This window comes from Schistosoma haematobium, chromosome 1 (assembly GCF_000699445.3).
Source record: "Schistosoma haematobium chromosome 1, whole genome shotgun sequence".
NCBI classification, from domain to species: Eukaryota; Metazoa; Platyhelminthes; class Trematoda; order Strigeidida; family Schistosomatidae; genus Schistosoma; species Schistosoma haematobium.
Window position 1 is genome coordinate 36369052 of NC_067196.1, and position 23767 is coordinate 36392818.

Genomic DNA, 23767 nt, shown 5'->3' on the forward strand with positions numbered 1-23767 from the left:
TTTCCGATATAATCTCACTTACACTTGACTTATTAATTCCAGTTTCTTTTATTAGTCTGTAAAGCTGTCTTGTGTTCCCTATAGTCGCCGCCTTTTCCATCTCTTTTGCTTTCGTTGCCCACCACTGCTCACGGTCGTTTCTTAGACTTTTTCTTAACCTAGATCTGATTTCTTGTCGCTCTTTATCATGTTCGGAGCCTGATGGGACGAGTTTGCGAGAATCCATCAGTGTGATAGACTTTGAAGAAATTCACTGGTTCTTTGAAACTCTGTGGTTTAGGTCGCTAATAGATGTCACTGCTGCTTCCACAGCTTCTTATATTTCATTCCAAGCAACATCTGGGTCAGCCTCGTCTTCAGAACTACCTAATCGTGACCTCAGTTGTTCCTGGAACCTACTTTTGGTTTCCTCGCTACTCAGTTCGGTTCTAATGGGTCTTTTTACTGTGGCTTTTTTGCGTCCAGTGAAGCGCAAGCAGATGCGTGCCCGTATTAGGGCGTGGTCGGAGTCCAAGCAGGTACTCCAGAATGAGCGACAATCTCCTACCGACCCTCTCCAACGATGACTGATGGCAATATGGTCTATTTGAGTCCATCGTTGGTTTGGTGCAGGCGGTCACCACGTTAGACGATGTCTCTCCTTATGCTTAAAATTTGTGTTTGCTAAAAATAAGCTATTGTCTGAACACAGTTGCAGCAGACGGTCACCATTATCTGTTCGCTGTGCCGGAATGCTAAAATATCCACCTAAATGCCTTTCTGTTTGATTTAAGCTACCTATCTGAGCATTAAAGTCACCCCCTACGAGTACTATGTCTGAGCGTTTAGCTTTCTGAAGAAGTTCGGACAGCTTTCTGTAAACTTCATCTTTCACATCATCTGAGCTGCAGTCAGTGGGAGCGTAGGCAGAAACGACGAAAAGGCAACGACGTGTGTCCCTATCCTTCCGAGTTCTTACGGAGCCGTTTAGCCGAACAGCACATAGACGACTATTGACGGGGATCCATTCTAGCAGTGCTTGTTCCGCCCTCATGCTTAGTGCTATGCTTACACCTGCCAGCCCACGAGAACTGGCCATCGGGTCACCAGATACACGTAGGGTGTATCTCGTTGGCTCTCCGTTTTGCCGAGGTGAGGTCAAGTGAATGACCACACTGGAATCCTGTATGCGTGTTTCGGAGACACAGCATACATCAATGGAAAGAGATTCTAGGGTTTTAGCCAAGGAAGCCTGCTGACCGATTTGACATAGAGTGCGTACGTTGAAGGCTCCAATGTGTAGTTTGGAGCGAGGTTTCAGTAGACCTGGGACAGAGTTTTGAGCAACAGAATCGTTGGCTATGGTGACACTTGAGGAGGAAGCCGAAGGAGGAAGTTTAGGGTTGAAAGTCGATGTAGGAGGAATAATAGGAATTGAAGAGGAAGGTTGATTATGAATACGGTGGTCTTGGGTGCTGTTAGAGGTATGAGGGCGGTTATCACTTCCCGGTCGCCCACACCGTGGAAGGGTTCTTCTGGAGGTACCTGAAAAGGAAATTGGATTAGAGGCGGTCTCAGTGACCTGAGAGCGTGACCGCAGTGCCCAAGGGACAACTGCTTGAGGCCGGTCGCGCACGGCCTTTTCGTGAGAGGTTTGTGACGTGTTGGCTCCGTTCTTCAAAGGGCCTTACCGCCGGAGACGGAAATCCGTGAGGTAAGGTGAGGTGTGCATTTTTAGGGTCGACCTTTTCTAACCCCACCCCTCCTTGTGGGAAGGCAGCATAGCTGTCATGCTGGTTGTCTGAAGGAAACACCTTACTGCTGTCACACCTCTGTACAGTCAGCAGTACGACTTCGCCTTCGGACCTTGGGTTTGTTGCTTTTAGTCTTACCGCTCTTCAACCGACCTGTCTGACATGGTAGGACCTTGAGGAACAGTTGTTCCAGACAGTATAGCTCGGTTGCTTCATCACGATAGGCAAGCCCGACCACCACGTCAAGGTAGCAACAACGGTCGGGCTAACTGAATTCACTTTGGATTCGTGATTCACACTAACCAAGTTTTCCACCAGAAATAAATGCATTATGAGGACAAATAACATTTAACATAAAATCATCAAGATTTAACACTTCAGAAACATTTCCCACAAACTTATTGAAAATCTAATCAAAGAATGATGGATCGTTAATAAAAACAGCATCAATCAAGTTTGTATTAGATTTCCGACCATCCTTTTTGGTGGAGTTTTGTTCTCTAAGCTGGATGGTTTGGTCGTGGAGCTTTCATCGTTCTTCTGAACGACATCATCAGCACAAACTTCAGATAGAATAAAGTGTTCGAATTACTCCATATGTGTTTCACAGCTTGTTCTGTGCACCTCGACGTTGATTGGTTCTTATTGACCTTAAATTTATCATTGTTTACTTCTTTGTTTTGGTCGTGTCTCTCATTGGTTTGATTTTTGTTCCTATATTTATGCATGATTTTCCTGATTGGTTGGTAAACTGGATTGATTTCAATATGCTTGTTGATTGCTGATTGACCTAAGTGCCAGGCTTCTAAAAATTCTCTGGTGTTTTTGGAGTTTCCTCTTTCTAAGATTTCTACATTTTTCCAATCGAATGAGTGTCCGTAGTTATCCACTTGCATTGATATAAGTGAAGAGATATCATGGCGTTTGACTGCTAATTGATGTTCATGTAGGCGAAAGTGGAGGGGGCGTCCGCTTTGTCCGATGTAGTGTTTTTCGCAGTTGGTACAATTTGTTTTGTAGATGATGTTTGATTTGTTTTCCTTTGTTATTTCATCCTTTGGTTTGCATAGGATTGATTGTAGTGATTTTGTCGGTTTGTGTGCCACACCTATCCCGAAGGTTTTCAGCAGTTTCGTCGCGGTTTCTGATATTCCTTGTATGTACGGTAGGGTGATCCTTTTGTTGATTTTTTGCTTGACTTGGGTTCTGATGCTGCGTGCGGTTGGTGTTTTTTTGATGAAGTTGATTAGGTAGCCGTTCTTTTGAAATATGTCCTTCAGGTATTTCTATTCATTTTTTCGTGCTGCCAGTGTGCTGCAGTGTGTCCTCGCCCTCTTGAACAATGTGTGCACGCATTTGATTTTGTGAGCTCTTGGGTTGTTGCTATTGTAGTTGAGGATTTGAACTGTATGGGTCGGTTTCCTATATACTTGAGCTTCCAGTTTTCCTGTGTTGGTTCTAGTGATCAATGTATCCAAGAATGCTAGTTGGTTGTTTGACTCCTGTTCCATTGTGATCTTGATGTTATTGAAAACGTTGTTGATCAGTTTGTAGGTTTTTTCCAGTTCATTCTTTTTGACGATGACGAAGGTGTCGTCTACATAGCGAATCCAAAGTTTTGGCTTGATCACTGGTAATATAGTGGCTTCTAGTCTTTGCATCACTGCCTCTGCGATCAGTCCTGATATTGGTGATCCCATTGGTGTCCCTTTTGTTTGTTCGTAGATTTTGTTGTTGAATTGAAAATATATAAACCTATGAGTTCCAGTAGACTTTGAATTTGAAGATTCGTGTATTTATTGAGATTTGTGTCGTTGTTGAGCAGCAGGGATATAGTTTCATATTGAAATCAATCCAGTTTACCAACCAATCAGGAAAATCATGCATAAATATAGGAACAAAAATCAAACCAATGAGAGACACGACCAAAACAAAGAAGTAAACAATGATAAATTTAAGGTCAATAAGAACCAATCAACGTCGAGGTGCACAGAACAAGCTGTGAAACACATATGGAGTAATTCGAACACTTTATTCTATCTGAAGTTTGTGCTGATGATGTCGTTCAGAAGAACGATGAAAGCTCCACGACCAAACCATCCAGCTCAGAGAACAAGACTCCACCAAAATCATCCACCTGAGCTACAAATCTTCTCCACGATCTCATTTCCGACCATGATTTAATTCATTCGACATATTTTTCTCATTTTTATAGGAATTTCCACCAAAAACATGTGAATCATTAGGAAACCCAGATATTTAGTAAGATAAAATCAAAAATATGATAAGAAGTTAAGTTATTAAAAACCTTTGCCTCACAATAATTTTGGGTTTCAATTGATACACTTGTATTCCCAAGCAAACATTAAAGGGGAAGTAAAGGCGAAAAAGGGGAAATAAAGGGGACGAAAGCATAAATAAAGGGGGAATGTCGGTTTTCTCCCCTTACGTCGTGCATTTGTCGACAATCATGCGTAATGTGCGGTGTTTGAATATGCCGCATCCCGTACTAATATTTTCATAAACGTCGACAAAATAACGCACCGCTTGATAAAAAACTATTTTCATTAACACAAGTAACAAAATACGGACACAGGGAATTGGCTGAGACGCATATACACTGACTTCGTTTTTTGTCTAGCTAGAGAGTTCAGACATGCTTGGTAGCCATCACAAATAAATGAAGTGATGCAGGTGAGTGACGTGCTCTCCATTTTTCATGTTTATTATAACTAATTACCTTGTTAGTCCAGTACTATGAGTTCAAATAAAGTCACTGAGAGAGCTCGTAGACATGGGACCGATATTAACGCCTCAAGCGTCCTTGACTATCATAGATCGACTTATAACAGACGGTGGAATAAAATAAGAACAGATTTCATGAAAAAAACATAACTTGCTTCCGTTTAGTTAGTTTGCCAGTGAAAGCGCAATCAAAGGTAACTGACTTTAACTGTGGTGTATATTTAATTGATAGCAGTCGAGAGAGAAATTAATTGTAATGAGAATCCTTCAACTGTTACACTATCCACTAGCTACAGCAATCAAAGGCTTCTAGATAATACTGGTATGTATATAAAATGAATACGCTAATATATTTCTTATAGGATGTAATGACGTTAATTTATGTTCTCAAAAGTTCGTAAATCGTAAAGAGTGGATCAACAATGTATTGATGAAATCAATTACAAAAAGCGTTCTCAGCATCAGTGATGCTGACCGCATTCTGAATGATTTCCGAGACCTGGTTCCAGACTCACCAAGGAGCATCAGAAGTGTCCTGAGGACATGTACAAGTGACCGAGCAAAGTTCATCAGCAGTGGGGTTTACTACCACCTCGGATTGAAAACCAATCTGCTTAGATATGTTGAACTTTGGTTGTGTACTTTTGATATTGATACTTTAAATTTGTATATTAATGTAGATGGACTTTCTATGCCTAGGAGCTCTAATCAACATTTATGGCCTATATTAGGACGGATCGTTGCCCCAAGGTTTAGTGACGTGTTCATGATAGGGATCTACGGAGGGAATAGTAAACCGGCAGAACTCAACGAATTTTCTCCCGACACAATTTCTGAAATAAAAGAAATGACTGACGTAGGTCTGTTTAGTACTAAGTTTACTAAATAAATATCTATTAAGTTGTCCACTGTAATATGTGAAACATTTGCTCATTCTGCTGTTAGGTATACGGTTGATCACAATGGTAAGGCAGGTTGCGACAGGTGTACTGTACTTGGGAGACGGCTTGAGGGGAAGACGACTTATCCAACTGGTGAATATTTCGTGTCTAAACGTAACCCTCGTGCTATTGATAGAAGAGACCAGACAAGTAGTGAATAGGTCTTTATTTCGATCTTAGCGCAGTCACAGTGGAGCGTGGGATTATCTGTTCAGACAAACAAAGGCTCTCAACATTCAATATAAGATAATAGGGAATATAACGCTTATATAAAACAAGGAAGTGAATGAATACTTGAACAATACTGTTTTGGCATATACTTGGTTGTTTGGGGTCAACTCTTAACCAACCAACCTAAGCTGTTACATTAGCTTCCCCCTAGAATCGACTTCCGTAGGAACGTCGGTTCGGTTAACCTAACTATCGAAAACACCTTAGTTCTATTTCTCATCCCAAGGGAAAATTATCAACTCCCTCACTGTTTGACTTACAATCAGTGACGACTGACGCTGTCAACGATAGTCCATGGATGCCATCTTATTTTGTAGCATGTGATTTCTTCTACAACTATCGCCGATGGTTTGCTGCGTGCCTTCAAGAGAAAGTGTGAGAATGTGGAATAAGAATATCTGAGGAAGTGCCGCGAGCGGGCTACCCAACACCATGTTGGTGAGGTACGATTTTTCCGTGCTCAGACCGGCTATCAGGTGTTTACTCACCTGCCTCTTGAGTCGCCCTCAAGTAAAAAGTAAAGAAGAATCTACTTCAAAGGTAATGGTGAAAACCAAGCGAACCTGAAGAACTGCTCCACTGCCTGCATAAAATAATAAGATACAAAATGGAAATACATAAATGTAAATGATAATTGTTCGGTTCCATGTAAGTGCTTGGTCTCCAGAACGGATTGGTATTCTGGGTTGCTTTTTGAATTCGTTGTATTTGCCAGTGTTAGTTGTATGAGTTTGATTAAAATTCTCAGCCATCGTTTCGGAATACCTAGCTTATGTGTCCAGTATTTTAAAAAAATATTTAACATAACACGTATATATCAAAGGTAAAAGGTCTGGGGAGTTGTCGGTGAGGCGGAATGAGGAAAAAAAATTATTTTTAAGTAGATGCAGGGTGTGATTAGCTGCGTGGTTAGATTTTATCCTGCAGCCGAAACTGTCAACATCCTTAACTGACTAATTGGATGTGCCCAGCGAACCGTTTTAGTCATTTGTAAAGATTTATTATCTTTACATTTCGATTCCGTAATGGATTTGTCAGTTAAACGATCTAACAACACGTATGGTGGTTCATGATCTAGATAAGCCGGCTTTAGCCTATCAATACTTACTGTGTCGATGTTTCCATGTTTTTCTATCACGAAATATTTAGATTTTCTTGAGACGACTTTGAAAGGACCTTCAAATGGAGGACTGAGTGGTGCTTTTATTTTGTCACATCTTATCCAGACGTGCGTGCAATTGCTTAGGTCTTTAGGTATATATACGGCGCGCGATTGTTCACGAGTATTAATCGGCTTAAGTTTAGACATGTGGTCCCGTAGTTGATCTACATAATTTTCTAAATTAAGTTTTTGACTGTTAGTATTAGGGTTAACAAATTCACCGGGTAGTCTCAGAGTTGTTCCGAAAACCAGTTCCGCAGCTGAACACTGTGCATCAGTTTTGACAGATGTTCGTATTCCCAACATAACTAATGGTAGGAATTCTGTCCACTGATTGGGGTTCGAGTGAGATATAAGGGCGGTTTTTAGCTGACGGTGAAAACGTTCTACCATCCCATTAGCCTGAGGATGATATACAGTGCAGCGTATCCTATTGGAGCCTAGAAGTTTAGCCAAGTTATTAAATAGTTCGGATTCGAATTGCGCTCCTCTATCCGTCGTTATTGTTATGGGTGTACTAAAAATGGTTACCCAGTTCTGCATGAAAACTTTGGCTACTGTTTCCGCTGTGATGTCCGCTATCGGGATGGCTATAGGGAATCTGGTAAATCGATCTATGCATGTAAAAAGATAATTGAAACCGTTTGAACGTGGTAAAGGACCTACCAAGTCGATATGCACATGGGCAAAACGTGCATCTGGTTGCGAGAAAACACCTATGGGTGAATTTGTGTGACGATTAATCTTTGATTGTTGACATGCTGAACACTCTCTAACCCATTTGTGTACATCCTTCTGTAAATTCGGCCATATATAACTGGCATTGATTAGTTTTGTTGAAGCTTTTGCGCCAGGATGAGACAAAGAATGAAAGTTATTATATATCAACTTTCGCATATTTTTGGGAACGAAAGGTCGCGGCATTGCCTTGGTCGTGTCACAGTAGATTAGAATACCATCGATAGGTGATGGGAATTGTTTTAAATTAAGACTTGAATTGTTTGTTTTAAGTAGGTTTTGTAATTCTAGGTCCTGCTCTTGTTCGTGTCTCAACGTTTCGAAGTTTACTGTAGACTGCTGTAGCACGTTCATTTCTAGTCTGGATAAAGCATCTGCTGCCTGATTGTCCTGACCTTTGACATGTCGGATATCGCTTGTGAACTGTGATATATAGTCAAGGTGTCGGACTTCTCGAGGTGAGTATTTATCGGCTCTCGCTTTTAAAGCATTCGTCAGAGGTTTGTGATCCGTAAAAACTATAAATTCCCTACCTTTTAACATGTGTCGGAAGTGTTTAATGGTCAGGTAGATTGCAAGAAGTTCTCGCCCGAAGGTAGAATACCTTGTTTCGGCTGGAGCGAGTCTTTTCGAGAAGAAAGCAATTGGTTTCCAGGCGTTTTTAACCAGTTGGTTAAGGGTACCGCCTACTGCTTTATCTGAAGCATCCACCATCAAAGCAAGTGGGGAAAGAGAATTCGGATATATCAACGTAGTTGCTTGAGCCAGTTTATCTTTAAGCTGTTTAATAGCTTCGATGGCGTCAGAAGACAGTTTGAATTCTTTTGGTTTTCCTTTAAGTGAATCTGTCAAAGGTTGCATTAATTGTGCACAACCTGGTATGAATCTGCGATAAAAGTTAATTAGACCTAGAAAACTTCTCAGTTGTGTTAGAGAACTAGGTATGGGGTATTGTTTGATGGTATCCACTTCTTTTTTGATAGGTTTAATCCCTTCTGGGCTTATTGTGTGACCGAGAAATTCTAAAGTTTGAACACCGAAAACACACTTACTTTGATGTATGTTTATTCCATGTTCATCCAGTCTTTTCAACACTGCTTGTACGTGCTGTTCGTGTGATTGCAAATCGGGGCTGGCAATTAACAAATCGTTTATATACCCCTGCGCAAATGGCATATCTCGAAGTAGGTTATCTATGAATCTTTGAAATGTCTGTGCCGCATTTCTCAGGCCGAATGGCATGCGTACAAACTCGAATAAGCCAAAGGGTGTAGTAATAGCTGTCTTGGGAATATCTTCATCAGCCACCGGGATATTGTGATATGCCCTGACTAAATCAATTTTAGTGAATATGTTCATACCCTGTAAACCGTTTGTGAAATCTTGGATATGAGGTATTGGGTACCTATCTGGTACGGTTTGACGGTTTAGGGCTCTGTAATCCCCGCACGGTCGCCAGTCACCTTCATTCTTCTTTGGGACCATATGCAAAGGGGATGCCCATTGACTATCAGAGGGACGGATAATACCCAACTGTAGCACATAATCAAACTCGGCCCTAGCGATTTTGAGCTTATCTGGTGCTAGTCTCCTGGGTTTTGCAAAAACCGGTGCACCTTCGGTTTTGATAGTGTGACTTACTTTTAGTTTGTCTTTAGAAGGCTGTGGGTTTGGTTTAGTTAAGTTTGGAAATTCCGCGAGTATATCTTGGAATTTCGCTGTTGTTACTGGGGGAGTTTGAATCAAGTTAAGAGAGCTGATGTGACCTTCTTTGCCTTTTGTGTAATACGAAGTTTCTTTTAGTGTTAATCGCCGTTTCTTGGTGTCAACTAGAAATTCGTATCTCTCTAGAAAGTCCGTCCCCAGTATTGCCAGATCTAAGTCGGCTACCGTGAAAACCCAAGGGAATTGCCTCCTGAACCCCAAATCTAGGGTTAAAGTTTTCAGCCCAAATGTCACGATTTTAGTTTTATTTGCAGCTTGAAGTGTAATTGATGATGTTTCTCGACTAATCTCAGTTTTATTTTGAGGGATGATGCTAAGAGCAGCGCCAGTATCCACCAAGAAATTCAAGCTAGAGTTTCTGTCTCTAACATAAAACAAGCGACTGTTTAGGCGCCCCTCCTCAGTCGTCGCGACCTGGGGAGGGGTTACTCGTTTCCCGCTGCCTTAGGATTATGCTTAGGCCAGGCGCATGGTTGCATGCACTTGGTTGAGTTGACACCAAACTTCCAGTGGTACCAACAAAACTGCCCAGATTGTCTGGACATTTGTGACCTGTTTTGTGACTTGAATCGTGGTCGTTGTGGTGACCTGCTCCTGTTTCTATGACTCATTTGCATTCTGGTGACAGCCTCAGTGAGACTCTTAACACTCTCAAAGAGTCCTTCTATTACGGGGTCTTTTGCTGATTCTACTTTTTGTGTGTGATTTATTGTGCCTGATCCAGTTGGAGGACCTCTTTCCATTATTCTATCGGCTATACGCGCTAAATGAGATAATGAGGTTTCAGGATCTTGTGCATCCAAACAGTGTTGGACGTAGCATGGGAGAGCTTGTATCCATCCTTGTTTTAGGACTGCTTCACCCACTGTGTTATCACCCACTAAGACTTGGAGGTGACGTAAAAACTGTGACGGCGACCGATCACCTAGTGTTTCACCTTGAAAAAGTCTTTGAATTCTTTGACTATCTGATAATGATAAACGGTTCATTATCTCTCGTCTTAAGATGGTGTATGGTTGTGGTGATGGTGGACTTAAAATCAAGTCACGAACTTCTTTGGCGACTGAAGGAGGAAGGATAGAACACAAATCTCTATAGCGAATCCCTTCAAATTTGATATTGTGTCTCGTGAAATAATGCTCTAGTTGAGCAAACCACAACTCAGGATCACTACGATCAAATTCTGGAAGTCGGGATTTCGTAGTCATAACAGTGTCTATCTCCACTGGTGACAAATCATCCAGATTATGGGGTTCTATTGAGTCTGACATGGGGTATGTGACAAATATAGCAATAAAGTTAGCACGAAAAAATGGTTTCTGTAACACGAATAACTTAAGGTAATTAAAAAAAGAAAAAACTATTTGTATATCCAACTTAGTTTACGGATAATCAGGTCTACTTTTACGATTGAGTACAAAAAATATAATATTAATAACAAAAATGAGGTTAAATTTGTGTTCAAAAGGGCTCACCAATTTCGTGTCCAAAGGTAACCCTCGTGCTATTGATAGAAGAAACCAGACAAGTAGTGAATAGGTCTTTATTTCGATCTTAGCGCAGTCACAGTGGAGCGTGGGATTGTCTGTTCAGACAAACAAAGGCTCTCAACATTCAATATAAGATAATAGGGAATATAACGCTTATATAAAACAAGGAAGTGAATGAATACTTGAACAATACTGTTTTGGCATATACTTGGTTGTTTGGGGTCAACTCTTAACCAACCAATCCAAGCTGTTACAAATATACGTTAAGAACGGGCGACAACTTTCGTCGTCAGACTCAATCTATTCACAATCAAGGCCATTCGATTCTGGAAACGCTTTCAATTAATATGATCTTAACTTTTACTTTAGATCCTATACACATGGTGTACCTAGGTGTCACCAAAAAGCTAGCTAATCTCTCACATAAAAGACTGCTTAACATGAACTCATGTGGAATTAGGGACATAAATAATTTAATGTCTGGTTGCGTTGCAAGTACTCCCTCCGACTTTCAGCGTAAATGCCGTGCACTAGACTTCGTATCGGTATGGAAAGCTTCGGAATGTAGGTTGTTCCTTCTGCATTTAGACCCAGTTATTCAGCGAAAAACATTGCCGCAACCTTTGTATCGTAACTTCCGGTGTTTAGCGTTATCTATTTATCTGCTTGCACACCCTTAATTACATATTACCGTTGTAGAATCCGTCAAAATGAATTTACGAAACTTTCTTAAGGAATACGAATGGTGTTATGGGTCTTAAAACTTAGTTTACATGTGCATATGTTACAGCACCTTCCTAACGACGTTCGTGCTCATGGACTTTTAGATAGTTTTTCAGCCTTTCCATTCGAGTCTTTCATGAGGCGAATAAAAAACTGTGCATAGCGGGCATGCTGTTGCTAAGCAAGCAGCTCAGCGTTATGCCCTTCTGCGATAGGCTTCAAGTTAGCTGTTTAACTAATACTACCCCAACAGCCGCTAAGGAGGTCTCAAATAAACAAGTAATTATGTTTAAGAATATCAAAATAAATTCATTTAAGCCTGATAATGTTATCGTAGTAAACAGAAAGCCTGGTTTAGTCACTGATATAGGGGAGGACGGACTAATAAAATTGAGGTCTTTCACTGACCCACGTAATTACTTCGAAGATCCTTTCCCATCCAGTGATATAGGGATATTTATATGCTCCGTAGTTAGCCATGAACACACATGGGTATCGGTTAAGGACATCGACTGTAAATGTATAGCCATTAATTGTATTAATTATTTAGTAATAGTTCCATTACTGCATACTTATAAGTGAATGTATTTTGTTTTATATGTGCTTAGTTCCTGATGATAAACCATTTCACCATGTATTCTGTTACTTTTAGCCCGCTAACAAACAATACGTCATTGTTGACATTCTTAGCAAGAAACAACTTACGATAGCAGCCAAGCAGTGGATTGTTGGCAAAGAACTTTGCCTTTTTCCAACGGAGCTGGTCAATATCCACCTGCAAAACTGCGACCGACCAGATGACAGTTGGTCAGTTCTGAAATGTAAGGTCATTCACGAATTTGGTGAGTAACAAACATAGAAACTATAATTTACTATAGATGGTCTGCAATCTGCAAAGGATATGTTAGTTTCCCTCCAAATACTGGAACTTCACCGTAAAAACACTTCAAAGGAAGAAAACAACTTGCGACTAAACACTGAGACGCCTAAGAGGCCAGTACAATAATCTTACTAACATTTCCTAGAGGTGCACTGAAGCGTAAAGAAAGATTTCTTTACAATTCAGTACACAGATGGCCATGTTAACGCGGTTAATGTATAAAGATCCTAAAACATCAATGCGATATGTTTTATCGTACCTCATGACACATGAGTTTGCCAGTAATTTCAAAACGAGCACTTCAGAAATGCCGGTTTTAGGGCTGCATACGAAGTAACTTATATCTATCACTTAAACTTCAGGTGCATTAACCGATCGCTTTTTGTCACCATCTGTCAATGAAAAAGACTTTGCGAAACTGTACGATATCAAGGTTACTTTCACGACGTGAGAGACAAATTAATGAAGCGTAATCGTAGGTAACAGGGACAGGTATGTACTAATTTAAAGTGATAACTTCCCTACTGTTATATAGGTACAGTCTGCAGTGTTAAGGAACATAACCGTAAGTGGAGCTTCAAGTACCTGGCTGCGCCAAAGCATGTCATTCAGATATCCTTGTAACCTTTTTTGTTCTTTATACTTCAAAATTCAGTAGAAGATTACTTTGATTCTCAATAGCCTGACAGTCGTGGCTAAAAGAAGTAATCCGTGGAATAATTTTTATGTTCAACTTATTTTTCAATAAAAAATTTTTCAACATGAGCTTACTTTCTTATTCACATGGGAAACTTTATTCAAGTGTTGAGGAAGTGTGTTTGTTTTTCACCGAACTTGCAGTCAAGTACACATGCCTTATTAATGATACATCACCTGTTTATTTCTTTTGTAGATCTTTCCCAATAACAATGAATTGGTAGTGGCAATGAAAATGCATAACGATTGATGCTCAAGCTTCTGTTTTGATGTTGTATAAGAATACGCTTTTTCTTTTCAATAAATTTATCTAAACATATACCATTTTTCACGTGGATTGCAGTTTTAGTGTGTTTTGTGGGAATAAAGGCGAACATAGGAGACCTTTCGGGTTATGCCATGGTGTTTTAAAAGTTGTAGCAAAAGCAGACAATTCGGAGTATATATAGTGAACAGTGGACAATTCGCCGTGTATTTAGGCGATACAATAAATTTATTGTGTTGCTCCAATTATTTTTTGAATACGAGTTCCCTCAGCTTTCTCGACAAATGTCACGCGAAACATAAGCTTGTTGTGGCTGGAGCTTAGTTTCAGGGTCATGCAAGGCTAACAAAGCTTCGTTTAATTCTGGACAGATATATGACTCCGTACTGTCTGTGTCAGCAATACAGTCATGAAATGAACCAAGTCAGGTATATAATAGCTTCTGAATATGGACATTATTACGTCCAAGTTTTATTCGTCCCAGTTATTGAAGTACGGACTATCGATCTACTTGCAAATTACGAACCTAAATTAACAGCAAAACCAAAATTCCAATTTAGATACCAAATTTATTCGTAATTCACAAATACTCGACCAAATGTCGTTCTAACAACAATAATTATAACAATTACAAAACAAACGAATTTTGTAGGTTCCCGGAGCAAAAATATCAAATACCAAACCAACGACAAACGGAAAACAAAATGTCCGAAATAATGATATAAACAAACAAGTTCAAAGTTAAGTAAGATAAATACATTCAAAAACACAGTAAATTATTGATATACAATAAAGATATTTTAATCCGCTAAGTGTCTTCAGTTTTCCTGTAACAGAAATTACCTTACAAAATCGTGGACAAAGGTAAATGATCATTAGAAACAGCCAACCGAATAAAACCAGAACTGAATGGTTCATCATTACTCGAGGCAAAATGGAGAGCAGCTTTGCAGATCGATTTGATGTGCCCAATTTTGCTGCAATTAAAGCATTTGGTATGTCGAAATACACATGAATTATGTGAGTAGGATTTATAACAGGATAAGCACTTACCGAACCTGTGCTCACATCTGTAACCTACTTTTCAATTCTCCATTTATTCATCTTCGATATTTCCGCTGAAAGATAAACCATTATTGAGCGAACGCAAGCTTAAGCAACCCTGAGCGTATGTCTCACCAGATCGACTATGCACAGTACTGAAACTTCTCACTGATTAGAGATCAGACTTATTCTCTGCCTCATATTTAATACATGTTATTTTAATTCCTTAGATAGAACTCCTAGATTTGTGAATAAATTCCTCCTCTAAATTTGGAATATTTATACCGCTAATCGACCAATCACAAATCTGAATTCCCAATTGGCACCCAAAATTGCACTTGTGGAGCAAAGTTTTTCTTTTTCTGTTTACTTTGTCACAACATTTTATGAAACTTTCATCGCTTTCTGGATTCAAAGCTGGCACACTGAAAATGAATACTAGCGATTCCTTGAGTAATTCATATGAAAGAGAAATTAGTTTCTCTGAAAAAGCCATATACTTTAGCAAGTTATAGGCTTGTTTGTCGATCAACGTCAGAAGAAAGCCGTGAATTTATCATATCGAATATATTTTCTAGCCATGCACCAGGTTTCGAAGTCACCCCCACTTCAAATAATATCTAAATGTCCGACATATGATGATAATGCTATACCGGTTTGATGATGAGAAGTATTCGAAATAAGGCGCTTATTAAGAGTTCTCGAAATAGTACAATTTAAGTTAGGAGAACTGGATGAGCTCAAGTGAACGTATTATACTTCGAATTCGTAATAGGATCATTCTCAAGTACGAAGGAATCATCAGTTAGTACAAATAAAACATTATTCTCAAAAGTATTATGCACAGAGGTTTGTAGAAGCATTAGTTCTTAACCACTCGATCGGGTGGCATGGCCCAGCCTTGTAGATGTGGTTATTCTTGTGTAACGTATCTCCCTAATTGCTATAAAATATGTCGTTCTATCTCTAGACTAAATGTGTTCTTTAGAAGCGCTAGATGTCATATTGCTGATGATCTCGACAAGACCAGTCAGTGTAGGCAATGATAGAACGTCCACGTAAAATCTTATGGATTAGAAAGTCACATCACGACAAATCAACCATTTTGGAATTAAGTCTATTATATAATAGTACTTATACCATAGCAGACCATAATTCTACTGGTTGATATTATTGTTCCAAAAAACAAGTCTAAAAGTTGATAATAATATTCTGCAAAAATTATTCCCCTGCCTCTCCAGTTCTTTTGATAGAGGTGTAAGGCTGATGATTTGTCTGTAAAGTTTCTGTATAAGTGACAGAGCACTAGGTGTTAAACAGTCTGAGCGATATCGTCATGGTATGGAATCGACAACAGATATTGCCCAAATGAACACCACAAACGGAACAATCAGGCCGTTTGTTCATACTATATACCTCTTTAACATATTCTGTCTTATACAAGCAATTAACTTGATTGGGCTCTATTTTAAAAAGTCTTATATTGTGATTCAGAACAGCACATATAAGAGAATAATATTGTTTTTCTATTAAATCCTCACCAGGTTTTACTCTAATACACGGCAATATTTATATGCATATACGAAGTCATTAAACCAGTCGAGGCAGTTCATAAGTCAATGACAAAAGTGGTATAGGTTACATAAATATATATAATAAATGAAAAGTACAAATTGGCATTGTGACGAAAGGTGTACTAGTTGTGATAAGAATAAAAAAAGGCTTGAATCAAATTTCCATAATATGGAATAGGTCAATGTTTAGAAAAATATAGGCACTGAAATATCATCCATAAAAATTATAAGGTTACGTAGCAAAACGTGTCCACATAATTGGACTATGAAGCGAATACTTAGGAAAAGAAAAAAGTGGAAGGGGGTGAAGAAATAAAAAGATGAAGAATGTGGAAAATAGTAATAAACAAAATCATCTATGAAGACCAAGTGAGAGATAAAGGTGTTACAACTTTCCTATGAACACAAAGACTTGATTTTTAGCTTAAATTCTCATAACTTCTGCTATGTGTAAGCGACGAGATTGAACCACTAGGGATAACTAGTAGGAATGCAACGAATCACGCCGAATGACCCATTTCTGTCTACTACGTCACCACTATCGATCAAGTGCAATAGAACAGATCTACGTATTGTCTTGAATATACCCTTTCCTAACCACGAAGAGAAGTGGTAACTAACTCTTTGGCTCAGTTGTCTGGCAGTGCACTCACTATAGCTTTCTCCGAAGGAGCGGCTGAATTCGTAGATATATAGTTACATTGGACCCGAACAAAATGACCTTGGGAGCCGAGCATATGATTACTTAAACGACTTATATTCAACAATTTACACGAAGGGAACGTTAATTATGGTGAACGCGGAAAGATGAACTCAGTTAATCGGATGGCATTGCTGAGCCTTGCAGACGTGGTCATTCTTGTGTAACTTACCTCTTTCATTCATATCAAGTATATCGTCCTATCTCCAATCTAGATGTGCTCTTCATCATATAATGGCGAGGGTTACAATGGGACGAGTCAGTGAAGACAATAATGTGACTCCTACGTAAGATCTTATAGATTAGGTGGTCAAATCGTGACAAATCTGCAATTTTAGTGCTAAGTCTGTCAATAACGACGTAAAGCGTAATTTTATAGCTACACATAGATGTGGCGTCACCAGGTAACTTATCCTTCAGTTGAAGAAACATCATAGATCAGGTCGATTACGATAGGATGAGTTTATCTGCACTAAACGTTCTCTTAGCTACTCAAGTCGCTCTATCCAGTGGCACAACACTAGCTACATCTCTATAGAATTGCAGATTCATGAAGAGGGGTTTCTTCTAAAAGATCAAAGTTAATTAAAATTGAAGTATAAAGAGGTCAATTTGATCATAAGAATACACATATATGAAAACGGCTTCAAAAACAAACGAAGTATTGGCTTGTTAACGCTACATAAACATAACCACACTAATCTAATATTAGTGAGAAATGATGATTCAATTGGTTCAAATGGTTGTGGACGGAATAGAAGAAGCTTTCGCTAAACAGGCTTCCGTGTCTAGTAGCAGGGGATCACCAAATCCTCCAGGCAGGAACCTAGGTATGTTAACAATAAAAGAGGAAAAGAAATTGGTAAATCATAGTGTGATGCTGTCCTTGGTCCTTAAAAATAGGTCAAGTTGCCTCTTGAAGGACTCCTGAGAAGTCTCTTGGACTAGCTCGGCTGGCAGCGAATTCCAGCTTTTGACAACTCTTAAGGAGTAGAAGTTATGTCTACATTCCGTCTTGCTATGTTGTGTTTCCAGTTTCTGGGTGTTACCTCTTAGGTTATTATTCGAACTAGGCTTAAGTAGGTGTTTGAGAGGATGTCCAGAAGTGTTAAGAATACTATAAGCCATTAATAAATCACCTCTAAGACGCCTATACTCTAATGGATAAAGGTCTAGTGAATGGAGGCGTTCTTCATAAGGTTTAAATTTGATTCCTCGAACTGATTTCGTGGCTCGCCGTTGGATACGCTCGAGTGTCCTTATCCTTTTGGAGTGACGGGGGAAATACTATGTTTCCGTACTCCAAATGGGGACGGATGAAACTATTGAAGATTGTATGGAAAGTTCTTCCGTCAAATTGGCCAAAAATGCGCTTCAATGTTACCAGTGCAAGGTTTGCTCGGAAGGCATTTTTGTCACAGTCAGCGTAAGACTTTAAATCATGGGGCACCAGGACTCCTAAATCTTTTTCGACTTGGGATACTACTAGAGAGGAGTTTCCTAGGTTATAACTGTAGTCTGCAACATGTCGCAGATGGACTACTTTACACTTTCAAGTGTTACAGGTAAGTCCGTTATCGTCTGCCCAACTTTGAAGTCGAGTCAGATCCTCCTGAAGTGCCTGTCTATCGTCTTGGTTGCGTATCTCTCTCCAAAGTTCCACGTCGTCGGCAAAAGGTAATAAGTCTGATGTTACCTGTTGAGGGAGATCATTTATGTAGATCAAGAAGAGAAGAGGTCCTAGTACTGAGCCCTGGGGGACCCCACTAGGACATTCCATAGCCTGAGATAAAGTGAAATTAACCCTGACCTTAAAATGTCGACTTTTCAGGTATGAAGTAAGCCAATCGATTAGAGGTGGTCTGATACCCAATCGTTTGAGCTTATTGATAAGACATGTATGGTTAACCTTATCAAAAGGTTTTGAGAAATCTAGGTAGATGATGTCAACCTTCCCCTTGTGATCAAGGATGCTTGTCCATCTGTAAACCGCAGTCAGCAGGTTGGTAATACAAGCGTCACCCTTCCTGAAACCATGCTGTTGGGGTGAGAAGAAATTTAAGGACTGTAGATAGTCGTTTAAACCGTCGCATATCAGGGACTCCATGATTTTTGAAGGTAATGACAGAAGAGCCACCGGATGTCACCAAGTGTCAAACTATTTACGGAATTAAACTTACCAATTTTTAAAACTTCGGCAAACTCTGACTTAATAATGCATACATTGATATAAGTGTTCTGTCAAAGTTAGTTCATATGTTATTGGTGACTGATATTGGTTCGCATTTTGCTGAGGTCCCAGTTACTACCTTGTTGAGCAATATATGGTGTAGACATCTGATCTTTGTCCCTATGTAGCTTTGTTCTAATGGTCAAGCAGAAAGTTTAATCAGGACCCTCGAGTGTTCTTGTGGGAACGAAGTTATGGATGGATCTTCCCAAACTTTTATACAATGAACGATTAAAACGCTCGACCCCCTTATTAGTATCTTTTTTATGTTTAAAGGTAGTATTTTATTTTTATTGGCAATATGAATCTTTATTGATAATTCGCATGATAGCCTGTCTTATCTTTTTGCTGTCTCTTTATCTACTAATTTCTGAGGCCATAAGCTCTTAAATCGAATAAATCTACTAAAGGATCTATTTTTTTTCAAGGAAAAGTTGGATCTTAATTCGAAAGAGGGTGCAACGGTGCAATGGAAAGAGCAAGATAGAATATTTGTTACTGGATGTTCAAATAAGTGGTTATTGAAGTGGCGGTGTGTCTGCATTCTGCGCTACTATTTCCTGTGGTTTCTGCTATTAGTCTTTGCCTTCTATTTGCCTGTATATGTTGTGTAACCTTTTGATGGCTGAAAAACATTTGATTCCTCACGTTTTCGGAATTAATTTGTACCTTGACCGCGCTTTTCGAACGGGAAGTTTAGTCCTAACGTGATTTGCATTTATCAAACTTTTGCTGTGTTCTTACGCAACAAAAGTACCATTTCTGACCAAAAGAATCTATCCCAAGCTATACGTCCGGTAGATTACTTTTTTCCGAGTTTCACCCAACTTAATAGTTAACTGTGGTTTTGCCTTAGCTTACTTTTCGGTTTTTTTTCAGTTTTTCACGTAAAAACTAGTTCAGTTTATCTCATCCGTTTTATCCATTTTTGTCCGTTTTCAGTGTGCTTTTTAGTGTATTTTTTAAGGTCTTACGCTTTTGCTAGCATCTACAACACAGTTCACGTCAATACAGTCATGAAAAATTCATGCAAACGACCTGAATTCCGTTTCGCTTTTACATCTGGCATGCAGTGCGACAACTGCAAAGGTTGGTTCCACGAAGCGTGCACAGATCTCACAGCAACCGCTTACAACAGACTCAGCAAGTCGGGTCATAAGTGGGAATGTGTTACATACAGCGCGGATGCTGTAGTCTTGCTGAGTAATATAAGCTCACTTGGCTTTTGCTAACTTACGTCACCTATGGCGAAGGCGAGATATCCGTCTATCAATAAAAGGACGAGTATACTGCGCGGCAGTCCGTTCTGTTTTAATTTACGGTAGCGAAACATGGCCATTAAGAGTAGAAGACACTCGTAAGCTACTAGTATTTGACCACAGATGCCTTAGAAATAGTGCTGGTGTCTGCTGGGATCACCGGGTAAGTAATAGTGAGGTTAGACGCAAGGTATTAGAGAATGGTGGTAAATCAGTTGATGAGGTTGTGAATCTTCATCGACTGAGATGGTTGGGCCACGTGTTACGTATGCCTGAATACCGATTACCACGACGTGCAATGCTAACCGGTGTTGGGAATGGTTGGAAGAAGGTTAGGGGTGGCCAAACCAAAACGTGGCATCAGTGCTTGAAGTCACTAACTTCTAGTCTGAGCCATGTTGGTAGATGCAGACTACTTGGTTGGGGTCCGCGTGACTACCGTTACCGATGGTTAGAGACTTTTTGGTGACATGGCTCAGAATCGATCACAGTGGCGTCGGTGTATACACTCCCTGTCTTCCCTTAAAATAAGAGATTAAAATCACTTCATATCTTTTTTCTACGAACTAATTCTTTCTTCCTGTACTATATCCTTATTGCAATCTTTCTTTTATATATTACCACCTCTGAATTAAGTATTATGAATCCGGTGTCCATTTTGTTGTGTTAATGAGGTATGGCAACCTGGACCGATGCACATATGTGCGTGGTCCTACGTTGTAGCTGACTAACTGACTGAGTAATATCATTGTCCTACTGACAGGTCTGCAGAGCAAGTTGTCGGCAAACTTGGGAAGACAGTCAAAAAATGGGTAGATAAACAAGAGAGCGTATTGAATACGAGAACAGGGATGTCGATAGGTCTACCAACGACGGAGCATGCAACAGCATTAATGATGACACGCTGAAACTCAGCACCATGATTACGATGACGGTACTCGACTCCCTCAGCAAACTCGGGCCTCACAGCTCAAGGTCCTTGAACGCGACAGTGGTTCCCGAAAACTAGGTGATTGGACCCATGTTAAAAGAGCTAAAAAGGACCAGACGTCACAGTCTAAGTTGAACATCCCAGCTGTTGAACGGAAGTCAACTGGTGATCTATTCGCACGGTCTACCCCCAAGAATGTCCGTACGGTCATCAAAGAGCCAAGGATTCATAAACGTGCTTCAACCTCCAAACAACAAGGTGCTTAACCTGAACGCACCGGAAAACCTGGGACGACAATAACGGTTCGTGATGACTCTCTCATAGTCATGAACTTCAAAGGCAACCCTGACCTTCCTCTCAGTTTGCAGGACAAAAATGATAGGATGCTCTGGGGAGAATTGAACAAGAAACTTGAACTTCCAAGAATAGAGCCTTTGACAGTCACACGGCTCACTCGGGGAAAGGAATCTAAACATCAAAATCACCCGAGGCTACTTCGTGTAACACAAAAATGCTACCGACGTTGAGGATGTCTTACTAGCGAGTCATTTACTGAAATCGGATGGGAATGTAAGAATACTGCCTGACATACCGTATTCTGAGCGCAATCTCATCCGGAACATCCCCAGAGAATCTCACGATCAGTTTTTCCGCGGGAGGAATATAATCGTGCAAGGTATACTGGAAAATACGGACCCTACTCAATCAAAAACTGACATTAGGGAATGGAAATTCATCAAACAGTCCTTGAGGCTCAAACACATACTGACTCAGCATATGACGAGACTAGCCAAGAAGGATGGTGATGCTAGACCCCGTCTAATGAAGATAACCTTCCCATCTTCCCATATGGCGGCTGCAACTCTGGAAGCATTTCGTGCCAACAGACGTCGATTGCCACCTGGAATCCACATGCACCCGGATAGGCCATACGAAGCTAGGACCAAACACAAAGGCAAGTTGGAGCTGACCATTCCACTTGCAATGGCGCAGGTGCATACACTCTTTGTGTTCTCCCAAGTTTTGATCTCCTTATTCCCCCTTGTCTCTTTTTCTCTTCTCAAATTTATTTCACTGTATTATACTCTTTAAATAACATCTCCAAACACTAATCTTTCCGATAACTGCTTATACTCTTATTACCTCTACCACTACGGGATTTGAATCGACCACTGCATCTCTGTGCTAATTTGGTGTGGCAACTCGAACTGATGTACGTACGTACAAAGTTCTACGTTGTTACTGACTGACTGACTTGTGGACTGTCTAGACAATAAAAAAACGTGTGAAGGACAGGGCCTACCATCTCGGCAAACCTCATATAGGTGGGCTACCTGTCCATTCCGGTAAGGCTCATACAGACAAACAGGACGAAGCTCACGCGTTCCAAATTGAAAGCATAAACTGCTTATATATGAACGCCGCGAGTCTACCAAACAAATTGGAGTCATTTACAGGAAGCTAACTGCCGACATCGAGTACGATAGTCGTACGCTGAAAGGACTATCCCGCTCTACTCGTCTCGGTTTCACGCACATCCTGATTCTAGGGGACTTTAATCTCCCAAGAGTCAACTTCGCGGAACACACGTATACTGGAGGTGACAACTTAATTGAAGCTCGGTTCTTCAACCTCATCGATGACTTGGGATTATACGAAAATGTGAGGTCGGCAACTCGTTGGAGAAACAGTCAGACACCATCGCGCTTAGACTGTGTATTCACAAACGAAGAATTCCTAGTTGAAAACCTCTCGATTTTGGCTCCCCTGAGAAAAAGCGATCACGCCGTCATAGCCTTCAGTTTTGTCAGTAAAACTAAGCTAAGCTATCCCACCAATAACTTGCGTTGGAATTTTAAACGATTAAATGTGCCGGCTCTACACGACTATCTACAACAGGTGGTTTGGGATGTTCACCCTCAACTCGATGTGGACGGTCATTGGGACTTCTTACTGCACACGCTCTTACGTGCTACAAACCATTCAGTTCCTCAAACGGTTCCCAAAAGCTGCAAGCCACCTACAATAATCAAGAACCGTACCCTTCGCCTGCTAAGCCGCAAAAGGCACTGTTGGGCGGAATACAAACGAACTGTTAACGACGGGGCGTACAGGCGATATAAGCATATCAGGAACATATGCACGAAGGCTACAAAAGAAGATAGACTTCAGTACCAGACAAAGCTTATGGACAAATTTTCCTCTAACCCTAAAAGCTTATTCCGTTATGCAGCCTCTCTTCGTCAAGCCAAAACTGGAGTTTCCCAACTGGTAGATCTTAACGGCCCAACCAACAACGATGGCGACGCCGCTAACCTTCTGGCTGAACATTACTCCCAGACATTTCAAACGACCGACATCAACTTTACTGATGAAAGTTTCATCTGCAATTCCACAGGACTTTCCGAAGTGAACCTAAGCGCTGACTTGGTGTTCCGGAAACTGCAGCACTTAAGACTAGACACTTCTCCTGGCCTGGACATGGTCCATTCCGCCATACTGAGGGAAGCAACCTCAACACTGGCAACGCCGTTTAGTGTGATGTTCTCACACTCGCCAAGTCGAGGAAAACTACCGGAAAATTGGAGGCTGGCTCACATCACAACAATTTTCAAAGGAGGTCGACGCGGCCAACCTTCAAGTTACTGACAGGTGGCTCTCTTCTCAATACTTTCAAAAATCATGGAGTCCCTGATATGC

General features: G+C 40.4%; 1 protein-coding gene across 1 annotated transcript in view; it reads left to right on the top strand.

Annotated features, from left to right (window-relative positions):
* Nucleotides 1-19399: 19399 nt before the first annotated feature.
* The window catches only part of MS3_00008940 (uncharacterized protein), a 60495-nt gene continuing 56127 nt past the window's right edge, over nt 19400-23767 (top strand). Inside the window, exon 1 of the mRNA XM_051217284.1 lies at nt 19400-19674. The gene's annotated coding sequence lies outside the window, so the exon portion shown is untranslated. The remainder of the gene's footprint in view (nt 19675-23767) is intronic.